Here is a 19985-nt window from a genome sequence, read left to right on the forward strand (position 1 = left end):
CCATGACCTAGCTATTGTAAGCAGTGCTGCAATGGACATTGGGGTACATGTGTCTTCTTCAATTATGAAAACCCACACTTTCTTAAAGTGTCAGTGGCTGTGTCCACCATAGCATTGGGTGGATTCTCACTTAATTTCTTTCCATCTTCTTATGAGCTTAAAGTTACAGCCCTGCATCCAACACTAACTATATTCAAGCAGTATGTAAATTAGCTCATCTGTGCTTTGACTCCAGAAAAGTCTGTTAGCCTTCCTTCCATCAAAAGGTTCTGACAATGAGACTCCAGCAACATGGCTAAAGATGATAGAAGCTGAAGAATATTTTTAAAAAATGTCTTGAACTTTAAAAGCAGCCAATTTTTGGTTATCCAGGTAATAAGTATAGGGACCAGTTATAATGCAGTAGTTATTTGTGAATGTGTTTGGCTTAAGCAGTTATACAATAAATGCCTGTTGAACTAAATTGAATCTGCTTATAAAAAACCCACAGCATTTCAGTCTTTAGCTGTGGGGCAGTTGCCAATGATGCCTAAGGTTTTTTTGTTTGTTTGTTTTTTTGGTTGTGCTGGGTCTTTGCTGCGGTGCCAGGGCTCTTTAGCTGTGGTGCATGGACTTAGTTGCCTGGTGGCATGTGGAAACTCAGTTCCCCGACCAGGAATTGAACCCATATACCTGCATTGGGAGGCAGATGCATTACCACTCCACCACCAGGGAAGTCCCAGTGAAGCCTACTTTGGTTGCACTGTATTTGCTTGCTTGATCTTGCTCTCCTGGAGCTCCAGGAAGGCACCCAGGACAGCATTTGTGCCTGGTCGGGGCACACTCGGAGGAGGTATCAGCACACTTCATAGAGGTGGTCTTTGGGCTGAGGCTTGAAAGATGAATGGGTCATATTCACTAAAGACAGAGGAAAGGGTGATCCAGGCAGTGGGACCAGCTTAAGCCGAGGTGTGGAGGCTTGAGAGAGCTTGGAACCTCAGGGAACCGTAGTTCTTAGGAGAACTGGAGTAAACAGCATGGAGGGGTGAATGTCAGAACTGGGGAGAGTTGCTGAGTGTGCGGACAGCTGGGCGTGGAAAGTCAGGAGCCATATCTGGAAAGTCTTGTCAGCTCCAGGAAGCCCCAGAAAAGAAGCAAAGGCGGGGGTTCTTTGGGGCTGTCAAGCAGAGGAAGATGGTGACCAGATTCTGGCCCTGGCTGCTGTGTAGACACTGGTGAATCTGTGTAGTCCTTACCTTTCAAGTTGCCCCATATTCTGCCAGGAAATGGTTTGAGGAGTGTGATTTTGTGAAAGCCCGATGGTATCTGGGTTACACTCCCCCTTCCCGAGTGGGCCCGCCGGGTGAGAGAGGGCTAGCGGCAAGCTGCAGGTGGCCTCCTCCAGCCTTTCTGCTGCTCCATGATCGTGGCTTCAGAACGGGGAAGAAGGAAAAGGTGGTCTCACCCACCTCAGATCCCCTAGTGTCTGCCCCCAGGGGGAGGAACTGAGGGAGTCCAGTGATTGGATGTAGCAGAGTGTTGCTGCAGGAATAACCTGGGGCAAACTTCAGGCCTCCAAGGGCATGGAGTGTGGGAAACAGCCAAGAGCAAGTCAATGAGCACATGCAGCAAGGCTGGCGCTAGTGATGAGGATGAGATGTGCTAGAAACACAGCAGTGAAGCAGGGGACGGGGTGGTGGGATGATGGAGACACTCATCATCTGATGGGATGATTCAGATACAAAGCCAGGGAAGCCTGCTGAGAACTGGGGAAAGGAAATAGCAGGGTGTGAGGGTGTCAAAGGAAATGTATCTGGGCAGTGGAGATGGCAGGACAAAGGCAGGGAGGTGGGGCAGGTTTGGGGGGTTTCAGAAGCAGGTCAGGGTGGCTGCCACAAGGTACAGGAAGTGGGGGCAACATGAGAGGAGGTACCTGAATAACCTGGGGCCCTGTTCACGTGGGGTCTTGCGGACGGTGGTGGCGACCAGGGTAAGACTAAGTGTGGGGGAGTTCGAACTGGGAACCATGTGATGGGATTTATACTGCAAGGGGTTGAACTGGCCTCTGTATGGGGAATCTGTAGGGATCAAGACTGGAAGCAGAGACACCAGGAGGTGGTGGCTGAGGAGGTCCAGGGGGCCTTGGACACTAGCAGGAGGGGTGGAGGGGTGAGCTGGTCAGATCGGGGTTTTATTTTGAAGATAATCCAGGGGGCTACAAGATGGTGCTCTGTCAACCCACCAGTATTTTTTGGGCACGTATCATGAGAAGGCAGAAACGAGGTCATGTGGGTTCTATCACCAAGGAGGTTGCATTCTTCTTAACAGGGAGAGACACGCAGCAAAGTGGACCAAGATAGGATGAGAATCTTGAAGGCAGAAGGCTAAGAATGACCTACACCGAAGGGCATTTAGGCTGAGTCTTCCTTTCTTTTTTAATGTTTATTCATTTGGCTGTGCATGCCTGAGTGTTCAGTCAGTGAAGTGTGTCTGACTTTTTCGAGCCCACAGACTGACCCAGGGTTTCTGACTTTTTTGACCCCATGGACTGACCCAGGGATAAAACCCATGTGTCTTACACCCCCTGCATTGGCAGGTGGGTTCTTTACCACTGGCGACACCCGGGAAGCCCTTATTTGCCTGTGACTGGTCTGCAAGCATGCAGGATCTTCAGTCTTGGTTGCAGTATTCAGGATCTTTAGTTGTGCCGTGTGAACTCTCCATTGTAGCTTGTGGGAATTTATTAATAGTTCCCTGACCAGGGATCGAACCCTGCATTGGGAACCCAGAACCTTAGCCATTGGACCACCAGGGAAGTCTCTAGACTCTCTTGAAGAAGGAGTGGGAGTTTGTGACCTGGCCAGGAAGCAGAGGAGAAAGGGCACCCCAGCCAGAGGGTAGGGCAAAGGTATAGCTGCTTGTTCAGCATCATCTTCCCTTCTGGAGAATCTGAGAACACCAGGTCTGCTTGTGGTTCCTGATGGTATTGCCAGTGCCTCGCTCCAGAAACACTGCTATTTGATGGCTAAAAATCAGCATGGTATGTTTGGGAAACTGTAAATTGGCTTATATTCTGGAGCCTGAAGGGCTTCCCTGATGGCTCAGTGGTAAAGAATTCGCCTGCAAGTGTAGAAGACACAGGAAATGCAGGTTCGATTCCTGGGTTAGGAAGATCCCCTGGGGAAAGAAATGGCAACACACTCCAGTATTCTTGCCTGGAGAATCCCATGGACAAAAGAGCCTGGTGGATTATAGTCTACGGGGTCACAAAGAGTCAGACATGACTGAGTCACTGTTAACTGGAGCCTAAAATGCGATGAGGCATTTTAGGGATCCAAATTCTCTGTATTGAGGGGCTTTGTGGGGTAGCTGAGAGAACCATGAAGTTGTGTGGGCACAGCCCTCTACGTGAGATTAGAGAAAGACCAAACATGCATACATAGGGTGCCACTAATGGAAGCGCCGGGATCACAGCTCCCCCTCGCTCCTCGGGGCTTCCTTTGAACTTGGAGACAAATCTGGGGAGACTGAAGGCAGATGAGGCGGTGTCTGTCTTGCTAATGAGCTCTGATGAGAGCAAACAAGGAGCTTTTGAAGCTGTCCTTGAAGATGAGCCAGAGGTTCTGATGAGCCTTCTAGAGAATTCACTCTGGAGCTTTGAGGAAGATGGAGTGGATGATGCAAGATGGGGGTTGAGGGCAAGGGCAGTCAAGGCTGCTGCAAGCATCTGCTGTGATCTTCCCTGGGGAAAACATTCTTTGGGACCACCTTTCCTGTTTTGAGGGCTTCCCTGATAGCCCAGCTGGTAAAGAATCGCCTGCAATGCAGGAGACCTGGGTTCGATCCCTAGGTTGAGAAGATCCCCTGGAGAAGGGAAAGGCTACCCACTCCAGTATTCTGGCCTAGAGAATTCCATGGACTGTATAGTCCATGGGGTCACAGAGTTGGATACACCTGAGCAACTTTCACTTTCACTTTCCTGTTTTGAAACTTTTTATTTTGTATTAACAATGTTAACAGAGCCAATTAACAATGTTGCGATAGTTTCAGGTAGGCAGCAAAAGGATTCAGTCATACCTATACACGTATCATCACCAATTCAATGGACGTGAACTTGGGCAAACTCTGGGAGATGGTGAGGTACAGGGAAGCCTGGAATGCTGCAGTCCACGAGGTCAAGAAGAGTCGGACTCGACTTGGTGACTGAACAACAACAAAAGACACATATCCATTCTCCTCCCATTCTCCCCTCCCATCCAGGCCACCACATAACATTGAGCAGTTCCATGTGGGGACCTCCATTCTTGTCTCTGTTGGTTCATCCCGGGCTCTCAGTAGGGGAGACCTTAGGAATACGTAGGAGAAGTTGGTGGAGGGAGAATGGAGAAGGGATGAGCCATAAATCACCAACCTGCAGAAGCTCTGCCAGCCAGCCCCGCCTCTCCGCATACAGGCCAACCTGGCTGTCTTGGCAGCGGGCATAGGAACTGGCCCTGGGCAAGTTCCCCGGGTAAAAGGTGCAACCTGGGCGTGGGCTGGTTTCCTTGTGAAGGCTGTTGCTTCCCCTCAGGCTCCCCTACGCTGCTGCTGAGTAATCTGCAGGCTGCAATCTGTTGGTGGAGGAACTCTTTCAACACAGAGTGTCAGGCTCCCAGGTACACAGGCTCTGTGTGTGCCAGGAGCCGGGTTTATGTCCCTCTTCAAGGGAAGCCTCCCTCCCCGCTGGCAAGTGGTGCCCCCGCCCTGCCTCCCTGCCTCGCTCTTTTAGGCTGCCCTGTCCTCCCCTGGGAACCAGGTCAGGGGACCCGCTGGCAGGTGTCATGGGGCATGAATCAGGTCTGAGCGGGAGGGTTAATTGGATGATTTCTCTGGTTAATAGCCAATCTCTTACACTCCCCATGAGAGAATTAGGAACCTGCGTATGTGATGGATCATCTCTTTGTGGCAGAAGTTTAGGTTACTGGAAACCACATTTTGGCCAAGAATGACTCAGCAGACATTTCCATGCTCTTCGTGAAGAGTTTGGGCTTCCCTGGTGGTGCAGTGGTAAAGAATCCACCTGCCAATGTAGGAGATGCAAGTTTGATCCCTGGATTGGGGGAAATGGCAACCCATCCCAGTATTCTTGCCTGGGAAATCCCATGGACTGAGGAGCCTGGAGAGCTGTAGTCTATGGGTCACAAAAGAGTCAGACACGATTTAGCAACTAAACAACAGCAACAAAGTGGAAAATTTAATTTCACGCAGGTAGGTGATTTCAAAGGGGTGAAGGCTGGGTGGCATTTCAGCTGGTGGCTCAGCAAGGCAACATATCCCTCTAAGTGGCCTATGTTTTCCAGGTTAATGGATTTTCCAAGGCACCTTGACTTGTGCTGAGGAAGAAGGTAAGGCATTCAAATGGTTCATATGTAAGACCTGACAACCTGTAAACTGGGTTTCTCTCCTATACACATGTCAGTTTGATTCAACAGAGCATTACTAGGCCTCATGGATGCCATTAGTCAGAGTGATAAATCCTGGGGATGTGGTAAGGGCAGACAGTCCTGCGCTTGGGAAGTTAGCTCACGGTTCAAGGCTGGACTTACACACAAATAAACAAAGAGAAATGATGGTGCAGCATGGTCAAAGGGTAAGGAGGAATTCATTCTGTTGAATAAAGCAGAGAATCAAGGAAGGCTTCCTGGAAGAAGTGAAATCTCCATGAGTCTGGAAGGATAAATGGAAATGAATGCTTTCCAACTGTAGTCTTTTTGGTGATCTCTGGGTTGGCCTCTTGTCATACTGGCTTTGAGTGTGAACAATTAATTCAACTGTAACATGAACAGAAAGAAGAAAGCATTCACTAACATTGCAAGTAAGTTTATCCCAGCCCTCTTAGTAATTTTTTCTCCTATAGCTCTGTTGATGGGGTTCATGGTCTTTGCCCTTTATGAAGTGGTCCACAGTGTGGAAAATGTGGAAGGCCCTGGGTGAATGAACATCTGATAAGTATGTAAGCTGGAGAAAGTCTATTGGGCCTGGAGTTAGGATGTTAAGTTATGTAATTCCTCTGACTTTCCTCTTTTAAAATTACTATGAATTCCTCCAGGGAAAGGACAGTTTCTTACTTCTCTGCCTTCCAACGCCAGCCCAAGCCTCTCATCTCACTTTACAAATGTGGAATATACTTGTGGTTTTCCTTGTGTCTCTGTTCCCAGGTAGAATACTGAACCTATAGCTCATGTTCCATTTTTGGGAATGTCCTTCTCTGGTACTCCAGGTTTAGAAGTCTGGATCCTTCTTGCTTGTTCCAATAACATAAAGGTCAGAATGTTCAAAGTGTTTCCAGACCAACCTTTCTAATCATTTGGCTAAGCCAACTGGAAGAACAGGCTTCCCTGGTGGCTCAGTTGGTAAAGAATCCCCCTGAAATGCAGGAGATGTGGATTCAATCCCTGGGTAGGAAGGACCCCCTGGAGAAGGAAATGGCAGCCCACTCCAGTATTCTTGCTTGGGAAATCCCATGGACAGAGGAACCTGGCAGGCTACAGTCTATGGGGTTGCAAAGAGTAGGACATGACTGAGAGACTAAACCACCACCACCTTGGAAGGACTCTCCAGCTTGCTTCATTTCGACTGAAGTTCTCCAGGACTGTATATGCAGACTGCATGTGAAATCTCAAAAGGGCCCTGGGACAAGAGGAAATCTGGGAGATGCCTGACTAAACCAGGGCCCAGCTGGAGACTTCTGGCCTCAGACAAAAAAAATTCTATTTAAGGAAGAAAAAAGAGCCCAACCATCTCCTCAGGCTCCATCAGATCCTTCCAAAGCTAGGAACCGGCTGTGAATCTCCCTGTTTCTACCACTCTGCAAGTTGGACTTTGCAGAGGGTGAACTTTTCTGGAAGAGTGGCAGACGAGGAGAAGAGATCTGCAGTTTGCTGTTGGCATCATCTTTATCAATACGTCTGGGTGTAGAATTGTGGAGTTGAGAGAGGAGAAGAGACATCAGAGCGAGCACGGACTGCCTGAGTTCTGTCTGTAATTGTGCATTCAGTGTAAAATCAGCATGTCAGTCTTGACGAGGCCGGCTCTGTGCTGGACACTAGGGCATACACCTGTGAGATGCGGTCCCAGCTTCCCCAGTCACTGCTCAGTGGCGGGGAGAGAGAGATGCCAACATACGGGTAGAGGGGTAGAGGGGGCGTGACACTGCCGTTGGAAGCCATGGTGAGTTTTTGGGCTTCTGAGTTGAGTCCAGAAGGATACGTGGAGGTTGCCCAGAGTAGGAGTGAGTGGGGAGACTCCAGGCAGAGTGATTGAAAGTGGAGGGGCTAAGAAGAGAGAAGGAAGAGATACGTGAGACTTGGCATGGTGGGTGGGTGGGGGGGGAGGTGAGGAGCAAGGAACCACAGGTGAAGCCAAATCATTCTGGATGGAACAGGGGAGTGAGGTGGGTTTATGAAGGTACCTGCTCCACCTCCGGAGGTCATATTCCGTATTGTGACCTGTCAGTGAGGGGCGGGCAAATAGGCAACTTTTGGAGGCAGCCGTTTTCACTGTGGACCCCTCTGGACATTGGAGTTCTGAATACTGATCCTTGTGTTTCCACCTGTAAGGCATTAAATAAATATCAGTGATGCTGGGAAAGATTGAGGGCAGGAGGAGAAGGGAATGACAGAGGATGAGATGGTTGGATGCAATCTCTGACTCAATGGACATGAGTTTGAGCAAACTCTGGGAGATAGTAAAGGACAGGGGAACCTGGCGTGCTGCAGTCCATGAGGTTACAAAAAGTCAGACATGACTTAGGGACTGAAGAAGAAGAAACACATATCAAAATGTTTTCTTACGCATCATGCGTCACAGGCAGCCGAGGAGGACACAGGGCAAGAGAGAACAGGCAACCACTCACTAGCTAGGTGGTCTTCCAGCCACTACTTAACCTGGCTGAGTGTCAGTCTTCCTATCTATCAAGTGGGGATAAAGACACCAACCTCAGCTGGTCGCTGCAAGGTCTGAACAAAATTACTGCATGGAGGCCCACAGGAAGCCCTCGATGTCCCTTCAGTGTACTGTAATCCAGATGGGTAAGAGTCCTTCATCTCTCTACCACTCATATCAGGATGTTCATCCTAAGACCCTGCCTCCCAACTGCCTAGATGAAGCAGCTCCTGCTCTCTCCCAGTTTGGCAAATGAATCCTTGTTCATGCCTGTGACATACGGGCACTGTCTTTGAGAAGGCTAAAACTGCGTAAGTGTCCCAGGCCAGCAATATACATTTCTGCATGATTTACAGGTTCTCATGGAGCGGGGGGAAGGGGGGAGGGGCGAAGGGGGACACTTCCCTGGTGGTCCAGTGGTTAAGACTTTGCGTTTCAATGTAGGGGGTGCTGGTTTGATTCCCGGTCTGGGAACTAAAATCCCACATGACTTGCAGTCAAATAACCAAATCTTAAAACACAAAGCAATATTGTAATAAATTCAGTGAAGACTTAAAAAAAAATGATCCACATCAAAAAATCTTTACAAAACCACAAAGTTCCCTTGGGTATCCTTGTTCACTTTGTCCCCCCCCACCCCTCCCTACTCCAGAGCCTTGTGTAATATTGCTGCTCTCTGTGGCCTGATGACTTGTGTTCACCAGCTCCCACTGGCCTCCCTAAGTCTGCCTTTGCATTTCTAGTTAGACTTTCCCTTATCTTACTGTTCCTCTGAGCCTCAGACTTCATCTGCTTCTGTTGTTTTGTGGGAATGAACATACATCAAAATGGGTTACAAGTGACAATAACAGAGATTGTGTTTTGGGGATGGACCCCATGCTCTCTAGCCAACCATGTCCTGTTCCTAGTGATGCCCCAGGCTGGTGTTCAAAGGAGTCCTGGGTGCTTTCAGCCTCCTACCCTCTCTCCTCTTCTCTCCTCTGCTTCTTGTCATGAAATTCAGACCAACTAGAGATGCTTGGTCTAATCTCCTGAAAGGACTCCTCGTTACGGCCCTATGAGGCTGGTGTGTTGATGCTATCTGGGAGAGACTGTAATTGTTGTGATGAGGAAAGCAGAAGAGAGAAATGGAGTCCGTACTGATCAAATGTAATCAGAAGACATCGCTGAGGCCTGATGAGGCTGTTCAGGGTGTATTTCCCTTGAGATGCTTCTTGAAAGACAGCAGCTTGAAAGAATGAGCAGGATGAGATTCATGGAGATAGCATTTCAAAAGGGAGTGTAGGTACAACTAAACTAAGCTCAGAGTGACAGAAGAGGAAAGTGCATGTTAAAAAAAAAAAGAAAAAAATCATCAAATGCCTGTGGATCTTATGAGTGGCAAACTCTCTCTGCAAAGTATGTGTTGGTGTTTTGAGTGACTAAGACTCCAGAGACAAGTTTAAACACATAAGCCCAGTTTAAAGGTAAATAAGATAGTGTTGGAAGAAATTCACGACCCAATGTTCCTTTTTATATAACACGTTTCCTTTGAAATTCAGAATATATGTTGCTTAAAAATGACACAGCAGCCACCACATAGTGAGCCGAACAAGCCTTTTCATAGCATCCTAGCAGTGGAAACAGCTTCAGAGGGAATTGCTTGATGGCATTCATGTGGTTAGGGAAGCAAATGGAGATGTTCAATATGTCTTTATGGACTGAAGTAGGACATACACCTAGCACTGTCTTCAGAAGTCAGAATTAGGCATGAAAATAATAAACATTCATTTATTTAATAAATATCTATTGAGGCCCTACTATGTACTGGCATGTTGTACCAGTATGTATTTTTTTACTTGTTAAATGTAAAGGGATTTAGGGAAGGAAGCACTAGGGTTCTAAAGATAAGTCAGATAGTACCTGGAGGTCAACTATAAAACCCTGGAGATTCTTAGGTGGAGCAAACCAGATCATTTTAACCAGTGTGGTTCGTCCCTTGATGCCAAGGGCGGTAATCCAATAATGAACTTTGAGGTAGGTCTTGTATGTGTATGATCCACCTTAATTTAAAAACAGCCTGCAGTGGACCTAGGGAGAATGAATACTTCTAGAGACAGAAAGGTCTCCATGCCTTACACAGTGGCTGGCTTCAGGAATCCTTTGATTTGTGTTTGCTGAGTTCTTCAGCAACAAGTATTTCAAAGCTGGATAGATAGACGGTTGGTGGTGGTTTAGTCTCTAAGTCACGTCTGACTCTTGTGATTCCATGGACTGTAGATAGGTAGATAGATTAATTGATTGAGCTGCTGCTGCTGCTGCTAAGTCGCTTCAGTCGAGTCCGACTCTGTGCGACTCCATAGACGGCAACCCACCAGGCTCCCCCGTCCCTGGGATTCTCCAGGCAAGAACACTGGAGTGGGTTGCCGTTTCCTTCTCCAATGCATGAAAGTGAAAAGTGAAAGTGAAGTTGCTCAGTTGAGTCTGACTTTTAGCAACCCCATGGATTGCAGCCTACCAGGCTCCTCCATCCATGGGATTTTCCAGGCAGGAGTACTGGAGTGGGGTGCCATCGCCTTCTCCTAGTTGATTGAGCTAACACTGGTTTATAACATTATATGAGTTTCGTGTGTAATAACATTCTGTTTCTACTTCTGTATACACTGCAGTGTGCCCACCACAAAACACTAGTTTCCATCCGTCACCATCCTTTGACGCCTTTTACCCATTGTGTCCACTCGCCCATCTCCTCTGGTAACCACTACTCAAGTCTCTGTCATCTGTGTTTTTATTTTTGTTTGATTCATTTATTGTTTATTTGTTTTTATATTCCACACATGAGTGAAACGACCAAAATTATACGGCATTTGTGTTTTTCTGACTTATTTCACTTAGCATAAAATCTTCAAGGGCCCATCCATGTTGTCACAAGTGGCAAGACTGCACTTTTTATGGCTGAGTAGTATTCCATTGTGTGTGTATATATATGTATATGTGTATAACACATCTTCATCCAGTCATCCATTGATGGACACAAGTTGTTTCCATGTTGTGGCTATTGTAAAAAATGCTGCAATGAACATAGGGGTGTATCTATAATTTTTGAATTAGTGTTTTTGCATTCTTTGGATGAATACACAGAAATGGAATGGCTAGATCATATTGTAACTTTATTGCTAATTTTCTGAGAAATCCCCTTATTGTTCTCCATAGTGACTGTACATATTTACACTTCCACTAACAACGTACAAGTGTTCTTTGGTCAAGTTCGTTTGCTTTCCGTTACAGACAGAGATAGACCACATTTCCCAGCCTTCTTTGCAGGTAGGTGGGGCGTGTGGGTGGTATGACGGATGCTGCTTCTAGGCGTAGCTTTCACATAATCCTCTACGCCTCTCTGGCTGAATGTTGAGCATCCCACAAGGAAGAGTGAGGCCCTAGGGAATGGTGGAGCCTCAGGATGGAAGGAGACTTAGTCCTTGAAATAGGTACCCTGGAGTCTACTGGACCATACACAATGAACTGAAGTGTGACTGAAAAATAAACTGTGTCACTTGGTAATGTCTGGAGACGTTTTGGAGCCACAAATGGGAGACGGGACGTATTACTGGCATCCAGTATGTAGAGGCTAGGGGTACAGCTATACACCCCACAACCAAAATAGCATATGGACAGAAATGTCAATAGGATCACTGAGACTTTGAGAATTACTACAGCAGCTACATTGTTACATTCCTGAACTAACACAGTGGTGAACTTCCATGGTAGGATCATTTATATATACATTCAGCAAAGTCTTGAGGGACTTCCCTGATGGTCCAGTGGTTAAGACTTTGCCTTCCAATGCAGGGGGTGTGGGTTCAGTCCTTAGTTAGGGAGTTAAGACCCCACATTTCTCAGAGCCATAAAACCAAAACATAAAACCGAAGCAATATCAATAAAGACTTTAAAAATGGTCCACATAAAAAAAAAATCTTAAAAAACCCCAAAGTCTTGAGCATCTACTCTGTGCCAGGTAACTCTCCAGATACTAGGAGGTAGCAGTGAACAATTTGGGCAAAAATCTTCACTCCATTGAAGGTCGCATTCTATAGTGAAGTGAAGTGAAGTCTCTCAGTCGTGTCTGACTCTTTGTGACCCCATGGACTGTAGCCTACAAGGCTCCTCTGTCCATGGAATCTTCCAGGCAAGAGTGCTGGAGTGGGTTGCAATTTCCTTCTCCAGGGGATCTTCCTGAGCCAGGGATAGAACCCAGATTGCCCACATTGCAGGCAGATACTTTACCGTCTGAACCATTCTATAGTGGAGGATGACAAATAATATCACTCAAATAAAATATATAGTCTATCAGTGATAAAAAATGCTATGAAGACAATAAAATGGGATCTGGGGGAGGGATGACTGTATTAAAATATTTTATCGAAACTTAACTTATTGTTGTAAATCCCACATGGGGATGATGACGCCTTCCCCCATATCCAGCCTAGTCCTCTTTCCCTAAGCCTTAGGGTCATCTGTCTGTTGGACACCTTTACTTGGATGTCCTCAGGCACCTTAAACTCTGCATGCTCCAAGCCGAATTAATAATCTTCATAGAAGGGGCCGACAGAGGATAAGATGGTTGAATAGCATCACCGACTCAATGGATAGGAATTTTCACAAACTCTGGGAGACAGTGGAGGACAGAGGAGCCTGATGTGCTGCAGTCCACGGGGTCACAAAGACTTGGATACAACTTATTGACTGAACAACAACAAATCGTTTTTTATACCTCAGTTTGAATTTGTCTGCTGATCTTAATTAAGCACAGAGTCACATCCGTCCAATCCCCCCAATTTGAAGTCTGGACTCTTCTCTCTTCTCTCACCTTCACCATAACCACCAAAATCTTGTGGAATTTACTTTGAAGTATTTTTTGAACTTTTTCCCTCTTCTCTATCACAGTCCTAGTTCTGACTCCCACTATTCCGGCCTGAAACAATCATAGTAGCCCGTGAAATGGTTTGGCTAAAAATAAAACAGACTCAGAGAGAGCATGTCAATTGCCCAGGCACACACTGCCAGTAAAGGTAGTGCCATGATTTAATCTTGGTTCTCTCGTGTTCCCAAATCCCACCCCTCAGCTCCTCAGCCTTTGAAGATCTTGTCCAGATCTCATGGTAGCAGGGAACAGGGAGGGTTGCAAAGGCCCCTGCCTGCTCTATCTACCCCTGGTCATGCTGAAGGCTAGAATGCCAGCTGACATCATCGCCACCTTTGGAAAAGTCTACTAAATCCATGCCAGGAGGCCACATAGGAGCCAGAGCCACCCCTCAGCTAGCCCATCTATGGTTGGAAGAAGAATTATGTTGGATCCACTTACAGGCACACCCCAGTTTATACTGTTTGTGAGCAGAAGAGATCGTGTATTTCATAGCACTGCATTACTTGCAAATTTCTCTGTAGATGCAAATAATAACACTGGGGATCCCCATTTCCCAGGCTTCCTGTTTGCATGACGAGGGAATTCCATGGACACACCTCTCTCACACTCACTAAAGAGGGCAGTTTGGAAGAAGTTCTGAGCAGCATTGTCTTAGCACCTTTCTGCCTTGTTGGGGGCAGCCCGCCTAGGACACCCACCTTCTCCGTCCTCCACTCTGTAAGCTCACTGGGGCACACTCTGCCTGCTCTAGGGACACCTCAAACTTTCCAACTCAGCCAGGACGGGTGGTAAGTCTGCCTAACTCGGGGCACTAAAGCGGCACACTGGCTTGTAACACTATAGCTCCAAAGCTTAATTTATCTCCTACTTGATTTATCGGTAACACATCTCCATCTGGAAGATGGTTTGATCTCCATCAGGGTTTTCTATGTCTTATTTCTCCATTGGTTCTAAACTTAGGAAAGGAAATGCCTCTCTCTCCTCCTCAAGTCAATAATCATAGAAATAAATATCAAAATGGATTCTAAGAAAATGGATATTATTTCAGTAGGTACTTACTTCCAGCTAGAACCTGTGCCTGATCTAGGTTACAAATGTGAACAAGACACAGCTGGCCCTCAGGGGGCTCACAGTCCACCAAGTGGTTGCTAGGTAAAGAACTAGTTTTTTAAAAAGAATGTTTTAAGTGTTCAAGATGAAGATAAACAGAACAATGTGGGCCCGGAGTGTGGGCACATGACCAGTCTTGGAGGGGTCAGTGTGGAAGATTTTAAGGTAGAAGGTAGAATCTGATCCAAGACTTGAGGAGTTAATTATGCCAAGAAGGAGGGGAAGGAAAGATGCTCTGGGAAGAATCCACAGAATGGACATAAAGTATTGAGGATAAAATTCATGACAAGAGTGGTAAAAATGAAGCAGGAGAGAGAAAAGAGGCTCAGATTATGGAGGCTCTTGTATGCAACGGAAGGAGTTAGGATTTCTTTTTTTTTTAAATAGCAGGTAGAAGGTGGTGATCTTGAGTGAATTTAAAGCCACATGATTTGATTTCCATAAATGGATGTTAGAAGGCCAAGGAAGGGAAGCCTGGGGGCAGGGAAGCCAGGGTAAGTGTGTGGATTGAATGAGTTAATTCATGTCAGATGCATACAAGAGCACCTGTCATAGTCACAGCACATATAAACTATTTGCTATTGTTGTTGTAGGGACTTCCCTGGTGGCTCAGACTGTAAAGAATCAGCCTGCAATGTGGGAGACCTCTGTTCGATCTCAGAGTTGGGAAGATCCCCTGGAGGAGAGCATGGCAACCTACTCCAGTACTCTTGCCTGGACAATCCCCATGGACAGAGGAGTCTAGCAGACTACAGCCCTTGGGGTCATGAAGAGTCAGACATGACTGAGTGACTAAGCACGCACGCCAACACAGGAGATGCAGGAGACACAGATTTGATCCCTGGGTCAGGAAGATCTCCTGGAAGAGGAAATGGCAAACCTCTCCAGTATTCTTGGCTGGGAAATTTCATAGACAGAGGAGCCTGGCGGGTTACAGTCCATGGGATCCAAGAGTCGAACGTGACTGAGCACATGCAAATTGTTGTCATCAGGATGGTCTAGGTCAAAGGTCAGTCAACTTTTTCTAGATAGAACCAGGTAGGAAATTTGTTAGGCTTTCCATGCCATTAGGCCTACTTTGCAATTCCTCAGTTCTTTTGTTATGTCATGAAGGAAGCCATGCTGCTGCTGCTGCTAAGTCACTTCAGTTGTGTCCCACTCTGTGTGACCCCATAGACAGCAGCCCACCAAGTTCCACCATCCCTGGGATTCTCCAGGCAAGAACACTGGAGTAGGTTGCCATTTCCTTCTCCAATGCATGAAAGGGAAAAGTGAAAGTGAAGTCGCTCAGTTGTGTCCGACTCTTTGCAACCCCATGGACTGCAGCCTACCAGGCTCCTCTGTCCATGGGATTTTCCAGGCGAGTACTGGAGTGGGTGGTCATTGCCTTCTCCAGAAGGAAGTCATAGATAATATGTAAATAAATCAGCATGGCTGGGTTGCAATAAACTTTATTTCTAAAACTACAACCCGCAAGCTATACTTTGCCATTCCTTGGTCTAGGTTATGCTGCAGTTTCAACCCCCAAAGCTTATTGGTTTATGAGGGTTACTCTTATTTCTATAATTATCCACCACAATGGGCTAGGTTATGCTGCATTAACAAACAGCTCCAAAACTTTAGTGATTTATCCGTAGAAGGGTTTTGTACTTGCTCACACTGCATATCCACTGTGAGTTGGCTGGGAGCTCCACCCCATAATTCCTCACTTTGGAACACAGGCTGGAAAAGCAGCCAAATATTTCTGGCCTCTGAGGGAGAGGGAAAGAGAAATTTGGAAGGTCCCGAAGCAGTGATTAAATGAGCCTGCCCAGGAGTACAAGCGGCAAATCCACTCACGACTCATCGGCAGCACCAGGCACAGGGAACCACCCAATCACAAGGGGCCTAGAAAACGCAATCCTGCCTCCTGCCCCAAAATCAGGGAGCTGGAAATACTTGGCAAGCATCACTGTGACGATTTCCACATTATTATTACCTACGACGAAGCTTCCAAGTAGACATGTGACAGCCCTGGCCACACGGAGGAAAGATGTTCTCACATTGTAACTCCAAATTATTAAGGCAGAGAATCTGATCAGCTCAGCTTGAGCCAGAAGTACATAGCCGGTTCATTTCACCAAGGCAGGGGCAAGGGATTATATCATCAAGTATGGTTGGTGGGAACCCTTTGTTTGGATGGGAGGGGGTGGAAATAGTTATAGGGATTATTTTAAGTTGGGCAATTGCTCCAGTATTCACCAACCTTAGTAAAGTGGCAAACAACTGCAGTTCAGCTTTCTGTGAAGGCAGTGGGTAGGAAGACAGGGTTGTACATAAGTGAAAGCAAGGAAGAGCTGTCCCAGGAAAATGGGGCACAAGTCCTGGGTCTGTGGCTAACTAGGCATCCGAACTGGGCTTGCTGTTGTTCAGTTGCTCAGTCGCGTCTGACACTTTGTGACCCCATGGACTGTAGCCCACCAGGCTCCTCTGTCCATGGGATTTCCCAAACAAGAATCCTAGAGTGTGTTGCTGTTTCCTTTTCCAGTGACCTGGGTTAAGACACCTCAAAAGCTTTCGGTGCCTCTTTTTCCTTACCTGTGAAATATATACCTTAGTAAAATGGTAGAGAAAAAAGCATAGAGTTCTGAGAAAAATGAAGCATGTTAACATGAAGGTCATGCTTCATTTTTCCAGAAGACTGTGTTTTTTTCCTCTCAGTTTAGTTCAGTCACTCAGTCATGTCCAACTCTTTGAGACTCCATGGACTATAGCACGCCAGGCTTCCCTGTCCATCATCAACTCCCAGAGCCTGCTCAAACTCATGTCCATTGAGTCGGTGATGCCATCCAACAATCTCATCCTCTGATGTCCCTTCTCCTCCCAGCTTCAATCTTGCCCAGCATCAGGGTCTTTTCAAATGAGTCAGTTCTTCGCATCATGTGGCCAAAGTATTGGAGTTTCGGCTTCAGCATAAGTCCTTCCAATGAATATTCAGGACTGATTTCCTTTCGGATGGACTGGTTGGATCTCCTTGCAGTCCAAGGGACTGTCAAGAGTCTTCTCCAACACCACAGTTCAAAAGCATCAATTATTTGGCACTCAGATTTGTTTATAGTTCAACTCTCACATCCATACATGGCTACTGGAAAAACTGTAGCTTGGACTAGACGGACCTTTGTTGGCAAAGTAATGTCTCTGCTTTTTAATATGCTGTCTAGGTTGGTCATAGCTTTTCTTCCAAGGAGCAAGTGTCTTTTAATTTCATGGTTGCAGTCACCATCTGCAGTGATTTTGGAGCCCCCAAAAGTAAAGTCTGTCACTGTTTCCACATCTATTTGCCATGAAGTGATGGGACCAGATGCCATGATCTTAGTTTTCTGAATGTTGAGTTTTAAGCCAACTTATTCACTCTCCTCTTTCACTTTCATCAAGAGGCTCTTTAGTTCTTCTTTGTTTTCTACCATTTTACCAAGGGGTTTTCTGGTAGCTCAGCTGGTAAAGAATCCGTCTGCAATGCAGGAGACCCTAGTTCAATTCCTGAGTCAGGAAGAGCCCCTGGAGAAGGGATAAGCTACCCACTCCAGTATTTTTGGATTTCCCTGCTGTCTCAGACGGCAACGAATCTGCCTGCAATGTGGGAGACCTAGGTTCGATCCCTTGGTTGGGAATATCCCCTGGAGGAGGGCATGGCAACCGACTCCAGTATTCTTGCCTGGAGAATCCCCATGGACAGAGGAGCCTGGTAGGCCACAGTCCATGGGGTCACAAAGAGTTGGACATGACTAAGCATGGCAAAAGATGAAAATCAAATGACACCATGGATGTGAAAATGCTTTGCAAATTATACCCTTCTTCTTCTTCTGTTTCATTTGGCTGGGAGGCATGTGGAATCTTTGTTCCCTAATCAGGGATTGAACCTGCCCTACCTGCAGCGGAAGGGTAGAACCTTGACCACTGGGCAACCAGGGAAGTCCTCTGATGCTCGTCCATTGGTCATTTCAGCAGCACCTCTGGGCAGTGAAATGAACTCAGGTCTGCTCGGTCTTTCCCTTGCTGTTACCCTGCTCAGCCTCCTCTTCTGTCTTTTTTCTGGTCCAACCCTTTGACTCACTGAGACCTCTTTGGTTTCTCAACCCACATTTCTATCTTCCAGCTGCCACTGGCTGTCATATCAGTAGGATCAGAGGCACAGAATGATTGGTTGGTTTTAAATGTATTCTCATCTTCTCACACTGGTTGCTGGCACTGTTTTAAGCTCGTGTGTGTGTGTGTGTGTGTGTGTGTATGGTGTGTGTATGTATTTCTTCTAAATAAGTCATCCAAATTTTTTGGTCATACACGTCTCTGAGGAGACCAGCTCTGCCCGGATACTTTGGATTTTACCTGAGGCTACAGCACATTGATCTGTTCTCAGCATTTTCTCAGTCTGCTTTGTCTCTGCTGAACTCTGGCAGATCAAAGTCTGATTCTGGCAATAAAGGCTAAAGGGTTTGGGGAGCAGGATTCTGCACCCAAGATTCAGGTTTCCCCCTACACGATCTTACGTATCTCTTTGCTTTTGTTTCTTTTCTCATCTGACACTATTTCCAGTGTGTCAGGCATCTTTTCTTTTTCAATCAGCTCTATTGAGGTATAACTGATACACAATACATCGGCCCAGTTAGATTATACGTTTGTTACATTTTCACTTATGTATACGTCCATGAAACCATCATCACAGCTATGATAATGAACATATCCATCACTCCCCCAGATATTCTGTCTCCTTGGAATCTCTCTTCTCTTTGCTCTCTGCTCTACTTGGTGTTAGTTTGCATTTTCTAAAAATTTACATAAAGGGGAGTGCAGTTACTGAAATCCTTCATATTCTTGTTTGCTAATTCTAGTATCTGTGTCAGTTTGGGGTCTGCTTTTTAAAAACTCTTTATTTACTAATCATTTTTGTCTGTGCTGGGTCTTTGTTGTTGCATGCAGACTTTCTCTAGTTGTGGTAAAGGGGAACTGCTCTCTAATTGCACTGTGGGCAGTTCTCATTGTGGTGGCTTCTCTTGCTGTGGAGCATGGGCCCTGGGGCAGCCAGGCTTCTGTGCAATTGCAGTGCACAGCTGGGTTAGTTGTTCCATGGCATGCGGGATCCTCCCCGACCAGGGATTGAACCCATTTTCCCTGCATTGGTAGGCGGACCATCAGGGAAGTCCCTGGGGTCTGCTTCAACTTAATGCTTTCTCTCCTCAGTAGAGGTCATATTTTCCTGCTTCTTTGTCTGACTGGTAATTTTTGATAATATTTGATCGCATGCCAGACATAGTGAATGTAGTATTACCTTGTTCTGTGTTGGATAGTTTTGTTTTACTATAAATACTCTTGAGTGTGGTCCTGGGGTGCAGTTAAGCTCCTTGGAAATAATTTGATTCTTTTAGGTCTAGCTTTTAAGAGTTTTTAGGTGGGACTAGAGCTGTATTTAGTGAAGGGCTAATGTTCCCCTAGTGAAGCAAAACCTTTCTGAGTATTCCACGCAATGTCCCATGAGTTACGGAGTTTTCTAGTCTGGCTGGTGCCAATGGGCACTTTTTCTGATTCTGTAAGAGTGCTGTGTGCTGTGGGTTGTTCCCACCAGTCTTTGCAGGTGGTTCTTCCCCTGGACTTGGGCAGTCTCCTCAAACAAGAGCTGAATTGTATTTTGCTGAATACTCACAGGGAATTCTGTACAGTCCTTTGGGTTTCTTATTCTGTGTAGATCTTTCCTCCCTGGTCCTCAGTCGTACAAAGTCTAGCCACCCTGTTCTCTCTGGATTCTTGGCTCCATCTCTTCAACTCTGGAGGGGCACCAGGCTCCACCTGGCTTGTCCCTCCATGCACTAGGACCTGAAAGCTCTCTCCAGGCAATAAGCTGGGGCAAATACAAGGGCTCACCTTGTTGATTTTGCACCTCCCAGGAATCACTGACCTTCACTGCCTGATAGCCAACATTTTGAAAATTATTGCTTTGCCTATTTTCTTTTAACTTACATTTGGAAGGTAAATCTGGTCCCTGGCCAGAAACGGAAGTCTACTGGGCATCTTTGAATTGAAATAATCATGAGTTGTG

General features: G+C 46.4%; 1 long non-coding RNA gene across 1 annotated transcript; it reads right to left on the reverse strand.

The window, feature by feature from the left end:
• Positions 1-5573: 5573 nt before the first annotated feature.
• Positions 5574-19700, reverse strand: LOC129627187 (uncharacterized). Its single transcript, XR_008702466.1, has 3 exons — positions 19593-19700; positions 7430-7570; positions 5574-5789 (listed from the first exon to the last, which is right to left on the reverse strand). It is a non-coding gene; the product is annotated as an uncharacterized LOC129627187 (long non-coding RNA).
• Between the last annotated feature and the right edge of the window lie 285 nt (positions 19701-19985).

Source organism: Bubalus kerabau, chromosome 14, assembly GCF_029407905.1.
Source record: "Bubalus kerabau isolate K-KA32 ecotype Philippines breed swamp buffalo chromosome 14, PCC_UOA_SB_1v2, whole genome shotgun sequence".
Taxonomy (NCBI): Eukaryota; Metazoa; Chordata; class Mammalia; order Artiodactyla; family Bovidae; genus Bubalus; species Bubalus kerabau.